Source organism: Dipteris shenzhenensis, chromosome 30 (genome assembly GCF_047967505.1).
Source record: "Dipteris shenzhenensis isolate YYH24624 ecotype China chromosome 30, Dip_SZ_1.0, whole genome shotgun sequence".
NCBI lineage: Eukaryota > Viridiplantae > Streptophyta > Polypodiopsida > Gleicheniales > Dipteridaceae > Dipteris > Dipteris shenzhenensis.
In genome coordinates this window covers 32772337-32791000 of record NC_141625.1, presented here as the reverse complement: position 1 = coordinate 32791000, position 18664 = coordinate 32772337, and the positions used below count along the sequence as shown (strand labels likewise).

Below are 18664 nucleotides of genomic sequence, written 5' to 3'. Positions count from 1 at the left end.
CTAGTAGATAGATAGTACGCATGTTGAGCAGATAGTGCACAGGGCTGAGTAGGTCCAAGGATGCAGCTGGAGGCCTGAAATTGAAGATAAGACTAACAACCGATGGCGGCCCAAGAGAGTGCTAAAAAGAAAGCTGTGCGCTTTCGTTGAGCACTTCTCAAAAGTTGTTCCTTCCAGCCATTTGCCTCTGATCAAATTGTAAGAAAACAATACAACGTCTGTGCTCAACAGATAAGAGGATCTCGTACGCAAGAGAGAAAAAATAGATAGTATGGAGAATCAAAAATTTGATTACTGTAAAACTGATACAATAGATGGCGCTGCCTCCCAGCCGTGCGCTCCTGTGAAAGAAGCTTCGATGGCATGCTGGAAACAGTAGAGGACGGAGGTTGGATGCTAAGGAATCAGGGTTGCTGTAGCCAGTGATGAAATGGGCTTCACGGGCTTGCTCTTATATAGCCACCACTCGTAGTCGGTTAGACTCAATTGGGTGACCGACCCAGTCCGCCCAAAACGGCCGACTGGTCCCGAAATAGGCCACTGACCACACGATAGAACCGGTGCGCAAAATAGAGTATCTAGGGCTCCAAACGGGCCCCGCAACCCGAGAGTGGGCTGCCCTGGGAAATGCTCCGTCTACCCTCAGTGCGGTCAGTCATGGGATGCCTTCCCGCACTTGCATGTAGCCTAGTTGGCGGTGTGCCAACTCTATCTAAAGCCGTCTAGCCATCAGGCCAAACATGGCCCCCATCTGGTGTCCAAACCAGGACCTGCCGGGTAACCGAGCTACTCAAATGCCTTCTCCTCATATGGGGGGCTTACAAGTAGAGTTAGCTAGTTCCCGCGAAGTTACACGAGAGTGGAGCATTGATATCTAACACCCCCCCTCAATGTCCACCCGCAAGTAAACTTACTTTTTTGGGCCAATGCCAAGTCGATGAAGATGCCTCTCCAGCAAGTCTTTTCCAAGAGCCTTTGTGAAGATGTCCGCAGCATTCTCTGTAGTTGGACAGTACACGAAGTCGACCTCTTCATCCATGATGAGCTCGCGTATAAAGTGAGATTGAATCTCAATGTGTTTTGTGCGAGTGTGGAACACAGGGTTCTTCGCAATCGCCATGCAACTCTGATTGTAACATGATAACTGCGTAGGCTTATTCTGCACTGCACCCATGTCCCCTAAAATCCTCCTCAACCATACTGCCTCGCAAGAAGCAAAGCATGCTGATTTGTACTCAGCCTCGGTAGAAAAAAGAGCAACTGTAGGTTACTTCTTGCTGACCCGTGACACAGCTCCAGATCCAAGTGAGAAACAGTAACCTGTCACTGATCTCCTACTGTCCACGTCTCCTGTCCAATCCGAGTCACAGAATCCGGTCAAGATGTTGCCCTTGGTATAGGTGATGTCATAATCAAGTGTGCCTTTGATGTATTTCAGCACCCGCATCCCTGCCCTCCAATGGTTCTCTTGGGGCTTATTAGAAAACCTGCTTAGTACACCAGTCGCAAAGCTGATGTCCGGCTGCGTGTTGCACAAGTAAAACAAACTGCCCACAAGCCTTCTGTACTTCGCTTCGTCCACCAGTGGTGATGAATCCTCGTTTGAGAGCTTCACGTCAATCTTCATAGGGGTACCAATTGTCTTGCACTCAGCCATGCCAAATGCCTTCAGTATCTCCCCAGCATACTTCAGCTGTGAGATGAAGATCTGTTTTGGCTCTTGCCAAACTTCAATCCCCAAACAGAAATGCATCAGTCCGAGGTCTGTCATTTCAAACTCTCTTCCTAGCAAATGCTTTGTTTGCGAGATCTTCTCTTCATGGTTCCGCATAAAGGACCACGATCATACACCTGTCTCCTTCTCTGAAGATATGCAAATTTGCATCAGATGGGCTCCTCCTGAATTCGTTTTGCAGAAAGTAGGCATCAATTCGCTGGTACCATGCTCGTGGGGCTTGTTTCAACCCGTAAAGTGCCTTCTTCAGTTTACAGACTTTACCTTCTAAACCGGGGATCTCAAAACCTGGTGGTTGTTCCACGTATACCTCCTCCTTGAGATCTCCATTCAGAAATGCGGATTTTACATCCATCTAAAACACGGGCCAACTTTCCTGGGCAACTAAAGCCAAAACACTGCGAATTGTGGTTAGTCGAGCTGTGGGAGCAAAAGTATCATGATAATCAAAACCAAGTACCTGTGTGAATTCTTTTGCCACGAGCCGAGTCTTGTACTTATCCAACGTGCTGTCGGACTTGTACTTGGTCTTGTACACCCACTTGGTGCCGATTACCTTGCGTTTTTGTGGTCGATCCACAAGGTCCCAAGTGTTGTTCTTCATTATGGAGCCATACTCCGACTGCATAGCCTCCATCCACCTATCAACACCCTGTGTCTCTTCAAGACACTTGGGTTCATCAGCAGGGATCACCTTTGTCATCAAAGCGTAGTTGACCAAGTGTTCCTGCGTCCTTCTTTGCTCCTCTAATCTCTTGGACCGGCGGTGTTCGGATGGTTCCTCCTCAATGGCTGGAGGTTCTCTGCCGTCCAAGAGCTGCTTTACCCACTTCGGGAACGGCCGTTCCCGTTGTGGTTCTGCATGCTCTTCTTCCTCTTCTTTATCTTGAATCCTCCCAAGCATCGTTGGGGGAGTTCGGTCTGCTGTTGGTGGTTATACTGGATGGATATCTTGGTCCTTGTTGTCTGGGAAGGAAGCATCCTCCTTCAATTGATGTGGCTGTTCTGAGAAGACCACATCGCGACTTACTATTACCTTCTTGGTAACAGGGTTATAGAGACGGTAACCCTTCGCCTCTTCACTGTAGCCCAAGAAAATACACTTTCGGCTCTTCGGTTCCCATTTGGTCCTGTTAGCATTAGGGACATGCACAAAACAGCCACATTCAAAAACTCTGAAATGTGCAGCTGAAGGTTTCTTACCAGACAAGGCCTGCAGTGGAGTCATCCTGTTCACAGCCTTCGTGTAACTACGATTCAGAATGTAAACTGTAGTGTTACATGCTTCAGTCCAGAAAGTCTTTGGCGAATTTTTCCCTTTCATCATACTCCTGCCCATTTCACAGATGACGCGCATCTTGCGTTCTGCTACTCCATTTTGCTGTGATGTATGTGGCGGGGGTTTCTGCCTCTTGATCCCGTGACTTTTGCAGTAACTTTCGAATTTAGTTGATGTGAACTCTCCACCTCTGTCTGATCTCAATTTCTTCACCTTCCTCCCCGTTTCTTTCTCGACCATTACATGCCATTCCTTGAACTTACTAAAAGCCTCGTCTTTAGTCTTCAGGAAGTATATCCATATCCTTCTACTGTAGTCGTCGATCAGCGTCATGAAGTAGTAGGAACTACCCAAAGCTTCCGTCTCCATCTTTCCGCAGAGGTCCATGTGAACGAGCTCTAGAGGAGCCTTTGCCCTGCTGGCCTCTTTAGGAAAGGGATGCCGATGCTACTTGCCCATCATGCAAGCTTCACATACATCGAGCAGATCTGTAATTTCTGGTAGGTCTGCAATCATTCCACTTTTATGCATCTCCTTTAAAGAACTAAGGTTTAGATGACCAAACCTCTCATGCCACAACTTAGTGTTCTTCACATCCGCTCGAGCACTGAAAGCTGAGAGTTCGTAGATGTTGTTGCGCCGTGTACCTTTACCAATGACCTTTCCTTGAAGATCTAAAATCTGTGCGCCATTCTTATCGAATTGAACTTTGAGGTCCCTATCCGTGATCGCAGAAACGGACAATAAGGTCCTCTTGATATCTGGCACATAAAGAACATCGGACAACTGTTTTACAACTCCATCTGACTTGAGAGCAATCGTACCTTTTTCTTTTGCTGGACATTTTGCATCATTGCCGACTGCTACCAGGATGTCATTCCCTACCGGCTGTAGAGAGGTATAGCAATCCTTCCGACTGGTCATGTGGTGCGATGCACCACTGTCAATAATCCAAGGTTCATCCGCAGGTACATGAACTACCTCCGTGCAAATCTCCTCAATTGCTACGAACAGCTCTACTGGTACTGCCTGCGCGCTGTTGCTAGACTCTTTCTTTACTCCGTTCTTCTCATCTGCAATCTTCTTCCGGCACTCATTCTGCTTGTGCCCTGCCTTGTTGCAATAGAAGCACTTGATCTTCTTCTTTCTCTTTTTATCATCAGAAGAAGATGGGTTACTAGAGTCCTTATCCTTACCTTTCTTTGATCTAGCATAGAAAGCCGAATCTTCTCCAGTCCTCGTCTTTTGACGCATCTCCTCCTCCAGAAGCATTGCGCGGAAATCCTCAAAGTTGAGGGGCAGATTTCTGTTCTGCGTATTCAGCGTCGTAACAAGATCGTCGTACTTTAGTGGGAGAATATATATGCACCTTCGTGCTAGACTCTCGCTCGTGATGGTGATGCCAATCGCAGTCATTTGATCGCGCAGATTCTTCACCCTGGTGATGAACTTCTTTGCCGTTTCAGACTCAGACAGTTTCTTGTTCGCGAGTTGAGTCTCCAGATTCTGAATCCGCGTATGATTCGTGGTCTCGTACTGATTTTTCAAGACCGTCCATGCCTCCGTCGCTGTGGTGACATGTTAAATTAATGCCATGACAGAATCACTTACACTGCAGACAATAGAACACAGCGCATCTGCATTTCTTCTTGTCCACGCGAGAATCTCATCCACAGTTGGTACTATCTGTTGTGCTGCATTGGCCGGATTCGGTCTCGGGACCGGCTTCATGTCCACCCCAGTAGTAGTATTCCAAAGCTCGTATGCACTTAGGATGGTCTTCATCTTGAACTTCTAGAGTGGATAGTTAGTGCTGTCCAACTTTCTGCTTTCGCCGAACGGTGGGATTCGCAGTCTTGCGGGTTGGGCCATCTCTCACAATCTGCTCGTAAATAGAAACACACTACCAAATCTTCTTGCTAGAGTCCAAGCTCTGATACCATATAAGAAAACAATACAACGTCTGTGCTCAACAGATAAAAGGATCTCGTACGCAAGAGAGAAAAACAGATAGTATGGAGAATAAAAAATTTGATTACTGTAAAATTGATACAATAGATGGCGTTGCCTCCCAGCCGTGCGCTTGTGTGAAAGAAGCTTCGATGGCGTGCTGGAAACAGTAGAGGACGGAGGCTGGATGCAAAGGAATCAGGGTTGCTGTAGCCAGTGATGAAATGGGCTTCACGGGCTTGCTCTTATATAGCCACCAGTCGTAGTCGGTAAGACCCAATTGGGTGACCGACCCAGTCCGCCCAAAACGGTCGACTGGGGATCGGTCCCGAAATAGGCCACCGACCACACGATAGAACTGGTGCGTAAAATAGAGCATCTAGGGCTCCAAACGGGTCCCGCAACCCGAGAGTGGGCTGCCCCGGGAAATGCTGCGTCTACCCTCAGTGCGGTCAGTCATGGGATGCCTTCCCGCACTTGCATGTAGCCTAGTTGGCGGTGTGCCAACTCTATCTGAAGCCGTCCAGCCATCAGGCCACACATGGCCCCCATCTGGTGTCCAAACCAGGACCTACCGGATAACCGAGCTACTCAAATGCCTTCTCCTCATATGGGGGGCTTACAAGTAGAGTTAGATGGTTCCCGCGTAGTTACACGAGAGTGGAGCATTGATATCTAACACAAATTTCAAACATAAGGTTCCAAAACTTTTACAGAGAAATAGATATGGAGTGCTTGCAACCAATTGAGCGCATTTCTTCCTTCAATATGGTGATGTCCTTCAGAATGGTAGCAAGAGCAAGCCACTACTGTAACAAGAAAGGCCGTCAAACGGAAGCTCAGGAGCAATCGTCAATAGCTGGAGTAAATCCCTTAGAGATAAATCACTAGGCAGAAGCAAAACGACTCCACTTAAGGATGACAGCTCAGGAACAGCAACTGGGCGAAAGAAGAAGACATCGATTGGTCCTAATGTGAAGGTCCTTTTCAATAGCTCAATTGGTTGATAGACAGAGCAGCAGGCAAATGCATGGAGTCGGGTGAGTATCACTGAAAATGGACACACGTGGTCATGGTAAGGCTGCTCAATTTAAAAAGATGGAGGATGGTGCTGCTTCGAGGGCAGATTTTGCTGGTGTGATCTTCCTCATAATGTAACATCGATGGCTGTTCTCCACAAATTTAGTGACTCAGCAGGCCTAGATAGTCGATGAGAGAGTGTCCATCAATCAAAAGGAGGGCAAGGGCTCGACCGGATTGGATCTAATACCATGTTAGATTCCATGAGCAGAGTGAAGGAGAGAGAAGCAATCACATGATGAGGCAATCAGGTGGAGGTCAAAGTGTGATGATAATCAGCAAGTACAATGGGCTCAGGCAGCCTTCTCTTCCACACACTGACACCTCATAGTTGAGGTCACACAGGTTCATATCAAATCTTATTTAAGGCTTAGTCTACTTACGTGGTCCACTTGCACAAGGACGACTCACACCCACAAGGCTCTAGTTAGGGACACTCACTGTAAGACTCTCACACATGGGCTTTGATATCCAACATCATAGGTGTGGCTTGTGATGGGTGTTGGTGGCTGGTGCTGAATGAATGGCCTCCAAGCTTCCTTACTATCCATACTTACTAATAGTTGGTATAATTCATCCTCAATGTGTGCATAATTCGTCCTCAATGGGCTCGCTTCTTGTGGTGGATAAGACTTTGGTTGATCCGTTGCACCTCGCGCATCTTGATCTTTCCTATTCTTACCTCATGCTTTAGGCGAGCCCATGCTTCACAACATTTGCCATCATATCAATTATTATGGGAACCTTACCTCAAGGAGGCTTGGAATTGGTTCTATGAGCACATGGGAATGAAGACTAGCCTCCCCTCTCATATCTCTTGATCGCTTGCAACCCCCGTACCCTCTCAACGTCTCGGCTCATCACTCCCTCCCCTTGATCTCTACACTCAGCCCCATTACTTTCTTTGCTACTCTAATGTCTGATCCTACCCCTTAGCGTGTGCCAACCCAACCTCCCATCTTGTTGCTCACCTTGCACTCTCTGTTCGCTCAAGCTTCCCAGCTCTGACAGCATTGTCAGCTCGCTCGTTGACATTTCCCACCCTTGTAATGTGATTGCCCTGGGCCTCTGGGGCGGCACGGGAAGTCTAGCCACACGTGTGGGACTAGGGGAATTAAAATTTCTTGTGGGCGCTTGGAAATTGTGAATGTGTAGACCAATTACTAGGCAATTAATTCCTAGGACGAGTGTGTGCAACAGAGGGGAAAAAGAGTGGTGCAATTAAGATTTGCTATTTTTAGCACGGGACTCCAAATTTCAGCACGGGATACTTGTTTGGCATGCAGGAGCCCAAAAGCAGGCCAGGAAGAGAGAATTCATCACAATTTTCCTTGGAGCCTGCTTGGAGTGGGCTATAGAGAAACGATAGGGTTTGCAGCGGAGCGATAAAAAATAGACAATAGTCAGACACAACTGAAGAACGGAACTCAGAAAACATAGTGCCTGTCGGTAATATGAAAAAACTGAATACAAGAACCTCAAGCCGTCATGTCTCAAGGACCGTGGCTGAGGTGAATCAGAAAGATGATTCCATGTAGAGAAACAATAGAAAAGATAGCAGCAGAGGGAGTGAAACGCAGTCCTTCGTGTAGCTCGATGATGACGAAGATGATGAAGAGCTGGAGCTGCCCTAGAGGTAGCAGAGGATGGCAGCAGATGAAGAGGAGAAATGTGGAAGCTTGTCAGGCAGCAGTCAGGAGCAGCAGTTGGAGGTCCAGGGCTAGATCTGAAGGAGAGAAACAGAGAGACAGAGGAGTTGGGGCAGAACTGGAGCAGAAGAGTAGATCTGGAGGAGGGGCAGATCTGGTGCAGGAGGAGCAGATCTGGAGCAGAGGAGAGCAGATCTGGAGCAGGAGGGGCAGATCTGGTGTAGGAGGAGCAGATCTGGAGCAGAGGAGAGCAGATCTGGAGCAGGAGGGGCAGATCTGGTGCAGGAGGAGCAGATCTGGAGCAGGAGGGGCAGATCTGGTGTAGGAGGAGCAGATCTGGAGGAGGGGCAGATCTGGTGCAGGAGGAGCAGATCTGGAGCAGAGGAGCAGATATGGAGCAGGAGGGGCTGCAGCAAAGGATGGAGGAGGTGAGGAGCAGCTGCAGGTCTTGTCTCAAGAGAGTGAAGGGGGTAGGTAGACTTTTATAGGCCTGACCTTAGGAGGTTGGCCAGCTCTGGTCGGTGGGCCTGCCAGCTGGTCGGCCAGCTGGTCGGTGGGCCTGCCAACTGGTTGGCCTGCTGGTCGGCCAGATCTGGTTGGCCAGTTCTGGCCACTAGTTTGGCCCTGCTGGATGACCTTTTGGCTGGCCTGCAAGATGGTATGTTTGCCCCAGAAATTGGGGATTGTAGTTTGCTTAACATGGGCATGGGCGACTTGTTTTCAGGCTGGATTTTGGACTTCTGCTGCTGCTGGTGTCCTCCAGGCTGGTGGGCGACCTGTTTGGATGCTGTTGCTGCTGCCGAAAGCTGAAAAAGAAGAATTGCGATTTCTCCACAGGCTGGTTTTTTCTGTTTCTGGGCCCTAGAAGTGTGGTGATTTCTTCTACAAGCTGTTTTCATTGAAATCTGGGCTCCAGAAGGAGAGGCGATTCATCTTGTTGCTTCCTGGGCTGCAGACAGGTCGTAGAACGTGGGGTGAAATGCTTTCTGCCTGATTCTTGTCAATTGCTGTTTGTTTTGGGACCTTTTCTAAGTGGGATGACTTGTTTTGGAGCTGCCTTTGGACTGCGCCAGGGCTGAATCATCTATTCTTTGCTGGATGAGGGTTTTCGAGTTCAAACAACCTGTTCCTATGGATTCTGGGTAGAGGAAGGCTAGTCTTTGCTTGCTTTTTCCGTTTCCAGATTGGTTGTTGGCTATTGTTTCCAGGCCGAGGAAGGCTGATTTATGCTGTTGGGCAGTGGCTAGGGTGACTACAGATAGGGGCAACCTGATTTGGAGGGGGTTTTCTTGGTTTGTTGTGTCAGAGTTTGACTGTCCTTAGTGGGATGACTTGTTTTGGAGCTGCCTTTGGACTGCGCTAGGGCTGAATCATCTATTCTTTGTTGGATGAGGGTTTTCCAGTTCAAACAACCTGATCCTATGGATTCTGGGTAGAGGAAGGCTGGTCTTTGCTTGCTTTTTCCGTTTCCAGATTGGTTGTTGGCTATTGTTTCCAGGCCAAGGAAGGCTGATTTATGCTGTTGGGCAGTGGCTAGGGTGACTACAGATAGGGGCAACCTATTTTGGAGGGGGTATTCTTGGTTTGTTGTGTCAGAGTTTGACTGTCCTTTGCTTTTTTGCATCTGTTTAGTTGTATTTGGCTGGTTGGGCACTTGGTTGTGCAGGTGCATTGGGCAGAGAGAGAGTTTATGGCTTTGGATTCTGCTGCATGCTTGATCAGAAGGAAGAGTGCGTGATTGCCTTGTGATTGGATGCATATTCGCCATATAAAGTTAACCAGGAATTGTAGGGTGTGCAGGATATTGGAAGTCTGTGGGCAGTGGTTTACCTGTGGTGCAGCTTTTAGGTGACCTTGTAATCAGCCTCTTGTCTTTATATGAATATTAAAGAAATACCGCAAGGGGCGCCGGTGTTTGGGGCAAATTGGTGTCTTTGTTTTTGAGTAGTGCTTTAATAATTTGATTATTTATTTTGTATGCTGTGGTTAAAGTGGATTCTACCACCCTTTGATTAGTGAAGGCTGGCTTCATGGTTCCATTGCCGGGATCCACCTAACTTTTTCAAGAGGTGAGCCTATGGTTGGCTTGGTGCAAGTCTAGCAGACTAGGCAAAGGATACAGCATACAGTTCAGTAAATATGTCTCACAGGGAAAGATCTCTGACTCTCACGGAAGGGGAAGGCGAAGACGAAGACACAAACCCCTACTGATGACCAGGGTGTGAGAGAGGGATCCTAGCATGCTGATGAGCATCAGGTTGACAATACTGATGAGGAGGATATGGATTTCTTCAAGGCACAGTTGCAGAGCTTTGTGCGTGTTCTCAATTCTCATAGGACCCTCATCTTCAGAAATATCTGAATTATGAAATGCAGCCGATGATGCGGATAAGGAGTTCGAAGTTAACATGAGGCCGCATGTGAATTTTCCAGATCAGCCCCCGCCAAACCCCTATATTTTGCAGTAATCTAATGTTATTTTGGGGCTGAATCAAGGCAATAATTTTCAGTCGATAGTTTTCAGAGAGCAAGGAGTTATTGCACCCCTTGTGCAACAAGGTTATTTTGGTGGAGGATCACTTTTTCAGGCTACGGTCAGCCCTCAAGCACAATTTGCTGGTATGCCTGCAAGTTAGATGGTGGGGTTTCAGCCTATTATGCAGCCCTTGAGACATAATTTGATGTATGCAAATGTTGGGGCAGCCCAAGGGATGCAAACGGGTATGCCTAATGCAGCGACAGGTAACATGGTTATGCCAAATATGTAAAATTCAGGAGCTGGTCTGAATAATACAGCTTTGCCTCATGGTGTTGGTGTTGGAGATAGTGTGGGTGTTGTTGTTCCTTTTGCTCAGACACTTGCATATGATAATTTGGTACCGAAAGGGAAAGTGAAAGACTATAAAGAAGCTGGACCTACGGTCAAATTTGAGACGTTTAGTGGTACTCAGGATAAGCTTAAGGCTTTGACCTTTCTCCAACAGTTAGTTTATAGAGAAACTGTAGGGTTTGCAGTGGAGCGATCAAAAAGTAGACAATACTCAGACACAACTGAAGAACGGAACTCAGAAAACATAGTGCCTGTCGGTAATATGAAAAACTGAATACAAGAACCTCAAGCCGTCGTGTCTGAAGGACCGTGGCTGAGGTGAATCAGAAAGATGATTCCATGTAGAGAGACAGTAGAAAAGATAGCAGCAGAGGGAGCGTAACGCAGTCCTCCGTGTAGCTCAATGATGACGAGGATGATGAAGGGCTGGAGCTGCCCTAGGAAATGGCTGAAAACCAGCATGCTCTGAGGAAGGAACCTTTAGGCTATCTCGAATAGCAATATGATGAAGAAAAGGAGCTGATCTGGGGCAGAAGGAGCTGATCTGGAGCAGAAGGAGCTGATCTGGAGCAGAGGAGCAGAAGGGGACAGATCTGGAGTAGGATGGGACAGATCTGGAGCAGAAGGGACAGAGCTGAAGTAGAGGAGCAGATCTGAGCAGAGGAGCAGAAGTTGGGACAGATCTGGAGGAGAGGATGGAGCAGCCAGGAGGCAGGAAGGAGAGGCAGAAGAGGAGGCAGATCTGAAGAGGAGAGGTAGATGGAGCAGGCGGGCCTGCAGCAAAAGATGGAGAAGATGAGGAGCAGCTGCAGGTCCTATCCTGTCAAAGGAAGTGTGGGGGCAGAAGCCTTTTATAGGCCAGACCTAGTTGGTCTGCCAGCTGGTCGGTAGGTCTGCCAGCTGGTCGGTGGGCCTGCCAGCTGGTTGGCCAACTGGTCGGCCAGACCAGCTGGTCTTTCTGGCCACTTGGTTGGCTGAGATGGCTGGCCTTTTGGCTGGCCTGTGAGCTGTTAGATTGCCCCATAAATGGGGGATTGCTTAGTTGCTGAATATAGTTGCAGTGTATACTGGAGGAAAAATTTTTGAGTCATCTAAGACACATCGGGCTGCAAGTTTTCTGAAGTGTAATGCTCTCCAGTGGTGGACCACTATGCTTAGGTAGAACACCACACCTACTACTTGGGTAGGCTTTGAATAAGTGTTTTCAGCTGCGTGGCTTACTACAACTTTTGAGGTTGACATTATGACTGCTTGGCATGAGCTAAATTCGATCAACTGCCGAGATCTTGAGGAGTAGAATAGCAAATTTTGGGCGTCTTTGTTACTTGTAAGCTCCTATCGGCGTGTTCCTTTCTCTGAGCAGGTGAAGAAGTATTGCTGTGGCTTACCAAAGGAGCTTAGAGACTACTGTACAAAAACAAAGGTTTCTAACATGTCTCAATTAATTGAGAATGCTAGCACAGCATATGCCTTGATGTAGGGAAAGACTTATGGATTCATGGGTGGTCAGAAGCATGAAGTCAAGAAGGATAGCACAGAGAAGAAGTTTGGGTCTCGTCCTTTCAAAATATAGAAGAAGACTAACCTTCAGAAAGCTGCGTTTGTTGCAGGATGGTGGCAAAAGAATAAGAAGGTAGCTGTTTATTTATCTTCGGAAGAGCTGAAGTCTTTGTATGAGAAAAAGAAGTGCTTTAAATGCAAGGAACCGGGACATATATCCAGGGATTGCCCAAAGTGGAAAGAGGAGATCAAAAGGGAAATAAATCGAAGACCATGGCTGGTTTGATGCCAGATGTAGTTAGTGAACAGCCCTATGGTGAAGAAACAGAGTTATGCAGGGCTTGGGATAAGATTCGGGACAGCCCTTTCTTCTTTGATCATGGCGCGAAGGCCAATTTTCTCTCTCCAGATATGGTAGCTAGATGGGGGATCCGTGCAGATGAGATGGAGCCGAGTTGTGAAGCTGGCATGGCAAATCCAGAGTTTAGCACTCCTGTCACTCCCATTATAGGGAAGCTTCGCTTGCATATTTAGTCTTTGGTGGGAAATTTATGATCAGCTTGTGAATGGGCAGAGACATGAGCATTATGTGCTTAAGGATGGATATATGATGATGCATGGCAAGCTGTGTGTCACTAAGCAATTGAGGCAGAAGGTCATAACGAATGTCATGATCCACCGTATGTAGGATATCGTGGTATTGATGCTACAGTTAAGGCAATGGATGATTTCTTTTATTGGCCTACATATGTTCGTACATGCATGACCTGTTAGAAGGTGAATGATGCTCAAGGGGGAGGTTAGCACCTCCACTCCCTCTGTATAGACACGCTCGAGTATCTATAGGTCGCTTGGTGTTACAATCTCACCCGAGGTACTGGTTGCTGATAGTATTTGTACTGCGGGACCTCTATGATTGGTGTACTAGTCACTTGCTTATGATGCATCTGATGTGCAATGTTATATGTATTTGTTATCCATGGCTCTACAAATATGTATACATTGTTGGTTGATCTGTTGGCGACATGGTTGGCTATCCTTTGAGATTTGGTTGGTTACCCTTTCAAACTTGGTTGATCTGTTGGCGGCTTTGCTGGATGTCCTTTCAGATTTGGCTTTTATTTTTGCTATTTTCTTCTTTTTCTGTTGTTTTTGTTTCCAGGAAATCGTGGACGTTTGTCTTCTTTCAAGAGGGGGGTATGTCACGAGGACGTAAATTTATGGGAATTTTGATTTGCAACTCGTAATTTACGTGTGACTGCCCTGGGCCTTTGGGGCACGGAAGTCTGGTCATGTGTGCGGGACTTGGGGAATTAAAATTCCTAGTGGGCCCTTGGAAATTGTGAATGTGCAAGCCAATGACTAGGCAATTAATTCCTAGGACCCGTGTGTACAACAGAGGGGCAAAAGAGCGGTGCAATTAAAATTTGCTATTTTAAGCACGGGACTTCAAAATCAGCACAGGACCTGTTTGGCATGCAGGAGGCCAAAAGCAGGCTAGGAAGAGAGAGAAAATCCATTGCAATTTTCCCTGGAGCTGGGCGACCTGGTTTTTAGGCTGGATTTTGGACCTCTGCTGCTGTTGGTGTCCTCCAGGCTGGTGGGCGACCTGTTTGGATGCTGTTTCTGTTGCTGGAAGATGAGCATGAAGAATTGTGATTTCTCCATAGGCTGTTTTTGGGCCCCAAAAGTGTGGTGATTTCTTTTACAGGCCGTTTTTAGTGATTTCTGGGCTCCAGAAAGAGAGGCGATTCATCTTGCTTCTTCCCGGGCTGCAAACAGGCTGCAAAAAGTGGGCTGCAATGCTTTCTGGCTGATTCTTCTCAATTGCTGTTGGTTTCAGGATCTTTTCCAGGTGGGACGACCTGTTTTGGAGCTGCCTTTGGACTGCGCCAGGGCTGAATCATCTATTCTTCATTGGATTCAGGGTTTTCCAGTACAAATGACCTGCTCCTGTGGATTCTTGGTAAAGGAAGACTGATCTTTGCCTGCTTTTGCCATTTTTGGACTGGTTGTTGGCTGGTTATTGCGTTTGCTATTGCTTCTAGGCCGAGGAAGGCTGCTTTATGCTGTTGGGCAATGGCCAGGGTGACTACAGTTAGGGGCGACCTGTTTTGGAGGGGGGTTTTCTTGTTTGTTGTGTCAGAGTTTGGCTGTCCCTGGCTTTTCTGCATTTGTTTAGTCGTGGTTGGCTGGTTGGGCACTTGGTTTTGCAGGTGCAGTGGGCAGAGGGAGTTTATGCCTTTGGATTTTGTTGCACGCTTGGTTGGAAGGAAGAGTGCATGGTTGCCGAGTGACTAGATGCATATTCGCCATATAAAGTTGAGCAGGAATTGCAGGGTGTGCATGATATAGGCAGTGGTTTACTTGTGGTGTAGCTTTCAGGAGACCTTGTAATCAGCGTCTTGTCTTTATATGAATATTAAAGAAATACTGCAAGGGGCGCCAGTGTTTGGGGGTTGGTGTCTTCTGTGGTGCAAGTTCATCACTTACAATCTTTTTAGACATTGAAGTCAGGGCAGAGGGCCCAAGAGAAACTAGTTTACTTACCATTTATGTCAAGTAGGAAGCTTTGGGCATTTCTTTCTCCGTGTGAAGACAGAATAGTGAGTAGGTCTTACCGCTGTCTATACTCATTACAAGGCTAGATCACAGTCAACACTCAGTAAATACTCAATTAATAACAAAGGCCCCCCCAAATTTTCAGCTGACTTGGTCAACCATAAGACCACCAAACTATAACCAAACCTTAAGATACTTGAAAATACTTTAGCAATAAAATCACTGCTATTATGACACTTTTGAGCAGTTTGCAACACAAAAGAACTTCTGGAACAAATCACAATATGGCTCTACTCCGTGGAATAGTTTGTAGAGGATCTTAGACCAAATCGCAGCAATGCTAGGCTCCTTGGAATTAATTCGCAGCAGGTCTGAGTGCTTTGGAGTCAATTCACAGCATTTGTGGGTACCATGTAGGGCTGGAAACCCTAATCTCAACAAGTAGATGATCTTCTAGAAGGGCTGGAAACTGGATCGCTGCAGCTGCACTCTTTCCGGGCACTTGTACGTGTCAGAGTGTCGAAGATATGATGCTGGAATGAATCGCAACTCAGCCTGGGAGGAGTAGAAGTGAATTGCAGCAATAGAAAGAGGGGCTTGGGAGAGAGAAAGAATACAAGACACCACACTAGGGCCCAGAAATAAGTGCTGGACCCCCCCGAAGGTCTTTATTGCAATAGAATAATCTTTTTACAACTGGCTCATGAAAAAACATAACTTTGAGTACAACCTTGAATGAATCTAGGAGGCCAAGGGCCTTTCTTTTATAGACTAGGCCTAGCAAAAAGCTAGGGCCTGCTTTCTAAAAGCTACTTTTACAAAAAGCCAAGCTTTTAGTCTTTTTCCTTCTAAATCTGGTGCTTTGGAGCTTTTAGGCGTCTTTTAATCTTGTGGACCCTCCTTGTAATGAGGCGCCCCCTTGTCTTTACTTTTTGAGTTTTGTGGGACCTGCTTTTTACACTTTTCTCCCCACTCTTGGGTCCTTTTTGCACTCTCTTAGGTCCTACACATGGCACAAACAAATTCCAACACTTTAACCCATTAAAGGTTAGCAAAATGCATGCATTCCCAGTTCTTGGACTAATCCTAGTCCCTTGTGGGCGTCCCCATAGTTCTCTTTTACTAATGCAAAGCAAAAGTAAAACAAAGCTTATTCTAGTTAACCAAAGTCAACTGTCTTGACCATCGTCAATGCAATAAAGACTCTTCTTTATTTCTTGGGAGAAATACCAATTGGTGACATCCCCTCAGCTTCTAATCCGTTGTCCTCAATTGAAAAGCTTCTTGATACAACTGTAAAACTTGGGGATACCTCCTTTCTTGGCATCAATTTCCCAATAGTTCTGGTACTTGGCAAGAAACCCGCAGATAAACCTGCCTCTGGGTGCTTTTCTTCTTTGTGTGGTATGACACGAACTTCCTACTTACTACAGCAGATCACGGGAGTAGCACCACAGAATATCCTCCCAGCCAACCTTGTTGGAGCGTGAGAGTACACACAGAGAAAATCAAAATCTGAAACATACGTGAAGGTCCTATAGGGAAATGTCGACTGATTCTTCCGAGGTCATGCCACCTCAGCTAGAGCGTAACATTCCTTCCCTCTTCAGACATCAACGTCCTCGATGATTAAGTCTGGAAACACTCTCCGCAACTAGTATACGGATTCCCAGGTAGCTTCTGATAGAGGTTGACCATGCCATGCAACCAACACCGTGGGTATCTTTCGATTTCGCACTTGCATTGTTCCTCGGTCCAGGATTCTTGTTGGTTTGCGTCTTGCATTATCCTCTATCTCCTGAAACAAAACCACACCTTCGATTAGTGAGTCACCAGTATGCAAAAATTTCTTTAAATGAGAAACATGAAACACTGGGTGCACCTTGCAACCCTGTGGCAATTCTAATTTATAGGCTACCTTGCCTATTCTCTTTAGAATTAACCACGGCCCACAATATCGAGGTGATAACTTAGCACACTCTCTTGAAGTTAACGACTTCGAGTGCGAAGTAACTCTGAGAAAAACTTTTTCTCCTTCCTTAAATTCTCTTATAGACCGGTTTTCATCCGCATACGCCTTGGCTCTATCCATAGCCTGGCGGATATTAGCTCTCGCAAGTGCTAGCATCTCCCGCATCTGAACCACAAAGTTCGCGGCAACTAGGCACTTTCTGAGGTACTCCAACTATAGTTGGATTCGCTGGTCTATAACCATAGTTCAGTTCAAACGGATTGAACCCTGTAGAGGAATGTTTTCTATCATTGTAGGCAAACTCTAACAATGGCAACCACTTGTCCCATGTATGTTGCCTCAATGACACATATGCTCTAAGCATATCCTCTAAAATTTGGTTGATTCTTTCTGTCTGACTATCCGTTTCTGGATGATCCCCACTACTCATTCCCAACTCAGTCCTTAGTGTCTCAAATATCGCAGTTCAAAAATGACCGGTAAATTTGACATCTCTGTCTGACACTATGGATCTGGGTAATTTATGCAGACGAAATATATGTCTAATAAACAAATCCGCCACTTGCGGGGCACTAACTGACTCCCTAGTTGGAATGAAGTGAGCCATCTTGGTAAGACGATCAACCACCACAAGGATAGAATCATATCCACCTTGTGTCGTAGGCAGACCTACAATAAAGTCCATGGAAACGCTCTCCCACTTAGTGGTATCTCCAAGGGCTGTAAAAGTCCGGGTGGCTTCACCCGCTCGGCCTTACTTACCTGACACGAAAAACAACGTGTCACATATTCATGAATATGCTTTTTCATCTTTGGCCAAAAAAAATCTCGCTTCACGAGATCATATGTCTTCTCGACTCCTGGATGTCCCGCACATGGGCTATCATGGCACTGTCGAATGACTCTCTGCCTGAGATAATTCTGATTAGGTAGTTCTACCTTGCCATTTCTTTTCAGCATACCATCCCTTATGGTATATCTTGCATAAGTTTGGCCTTTTCTGGATGCCAGGTCATCCTTTTCGTTTTCCCTGGGTTTTAACACATGAGCCTTAGGCCAAAGGCTCTGGACAAACTCGTCCACCTTTTGAGTTTCTCTAATCTGGGTCATTAGAGCACTCTCTAATACCGTAAAACTCATGTTATGCATAATGCGCGACAACGCATCATCAACTTTATTATCTTTTCCTCTTCGGTATCGAATCGTCAAATTAAACTCTTGCATGAGCTCTGCCCACCTAGCTTGGCGGCCTCTCAAGTCAGGTTGTTTACAAAAATGTTTCAGAGTATCCTTCTTGCTTTCAAAGGCTACTGGCCTTCCCTCTTGAAGGAGAACTGCTCCTACCGCAATGCCACTTGCATCGGTTTCCAGGAACAACAGTTTCTGGGAATCAACTATTTTTAACACCGGTCCTGTGACCACAGCTTGTTTTATGGTGTTAAAACTTTCTTGTTGATTCTGTCCCCATATAAAAGGTACTTTATTTGAGGTCAGATATGGCGATACTATTTCGGAATATCTTTTGATATGCCTTCTATAAAATTGGACAAATCCCAAGAATGATCACAAAGCGGTCAGACTCTGAGGGATTGGCCAAGTTAGTATCGCAGCCACTTTCTTTGGATCCATTTCTACCCCCTTTGGAGTAATTATGAATCCTAAATATTCAAGTCTAACCATACACAGTATAGTTTTCTTTTTATTTACATAAAGACTGGCTTTCCTCAAAGTACTTAACACTATTCTTAAGTGTTTGCGATGCTCAGTAATACTTTTACTGAATACCAGAATATCGTCAATAAAATGTACTACAAACTTTTCGATATACGGACGTAGTAAATCGTTCATAAGCATGACGAATGTAGCTGGAGCATTGGTAAGTCCAAAGGGCATTACCAAAAACTCATAATGACCAAACTTGCTTTTGAAAGCGGTTTTATGCACATCCTCGGCTCTAATACGGATCTGATGGTAGCCACACTTAAGATCTATCTTGCTGAAAATTACGGCCCCATGCAATGCATCTAGCAAATCATCGATCCGAGCCATCGGATACCTGCGCTTAACAGTGATATTATTTAATGCTCTGTAATCTATACAGAGGCGA

At 46.3% G+C, this 18664-nt stretch overlaps 1 protein-coding gene across 3 annotated transcripts in view; it reads left to right on the top strand.

Moving 5' to 3' along the window:
- Nucleotides 1–18664, top strand: part of LOC147882000 (double-stranded RNA-binding protein 8-like) — a 39535-nt gene that overhangs the window by 3659 nt on the left and 17212 nt on the right. Inside the window, exon 2 of one of the 3 annotated variants that reach the window (XM_087401899.1) lies at nt 13867–13989. The exons of 1 other annotated variant lie outside the window; for it this stretch is intronic. The gene's annotated coding sequence lies outside the window, so the exon portion shown is untranslated. Of the gene's footprint in view, nt 1–13866; nt 13990–14362; nt 14482–18664 lie in introns of those variants that run through there. One more of the 3 variants, XM_087401900.1, reaches the window with a different exon arrangement.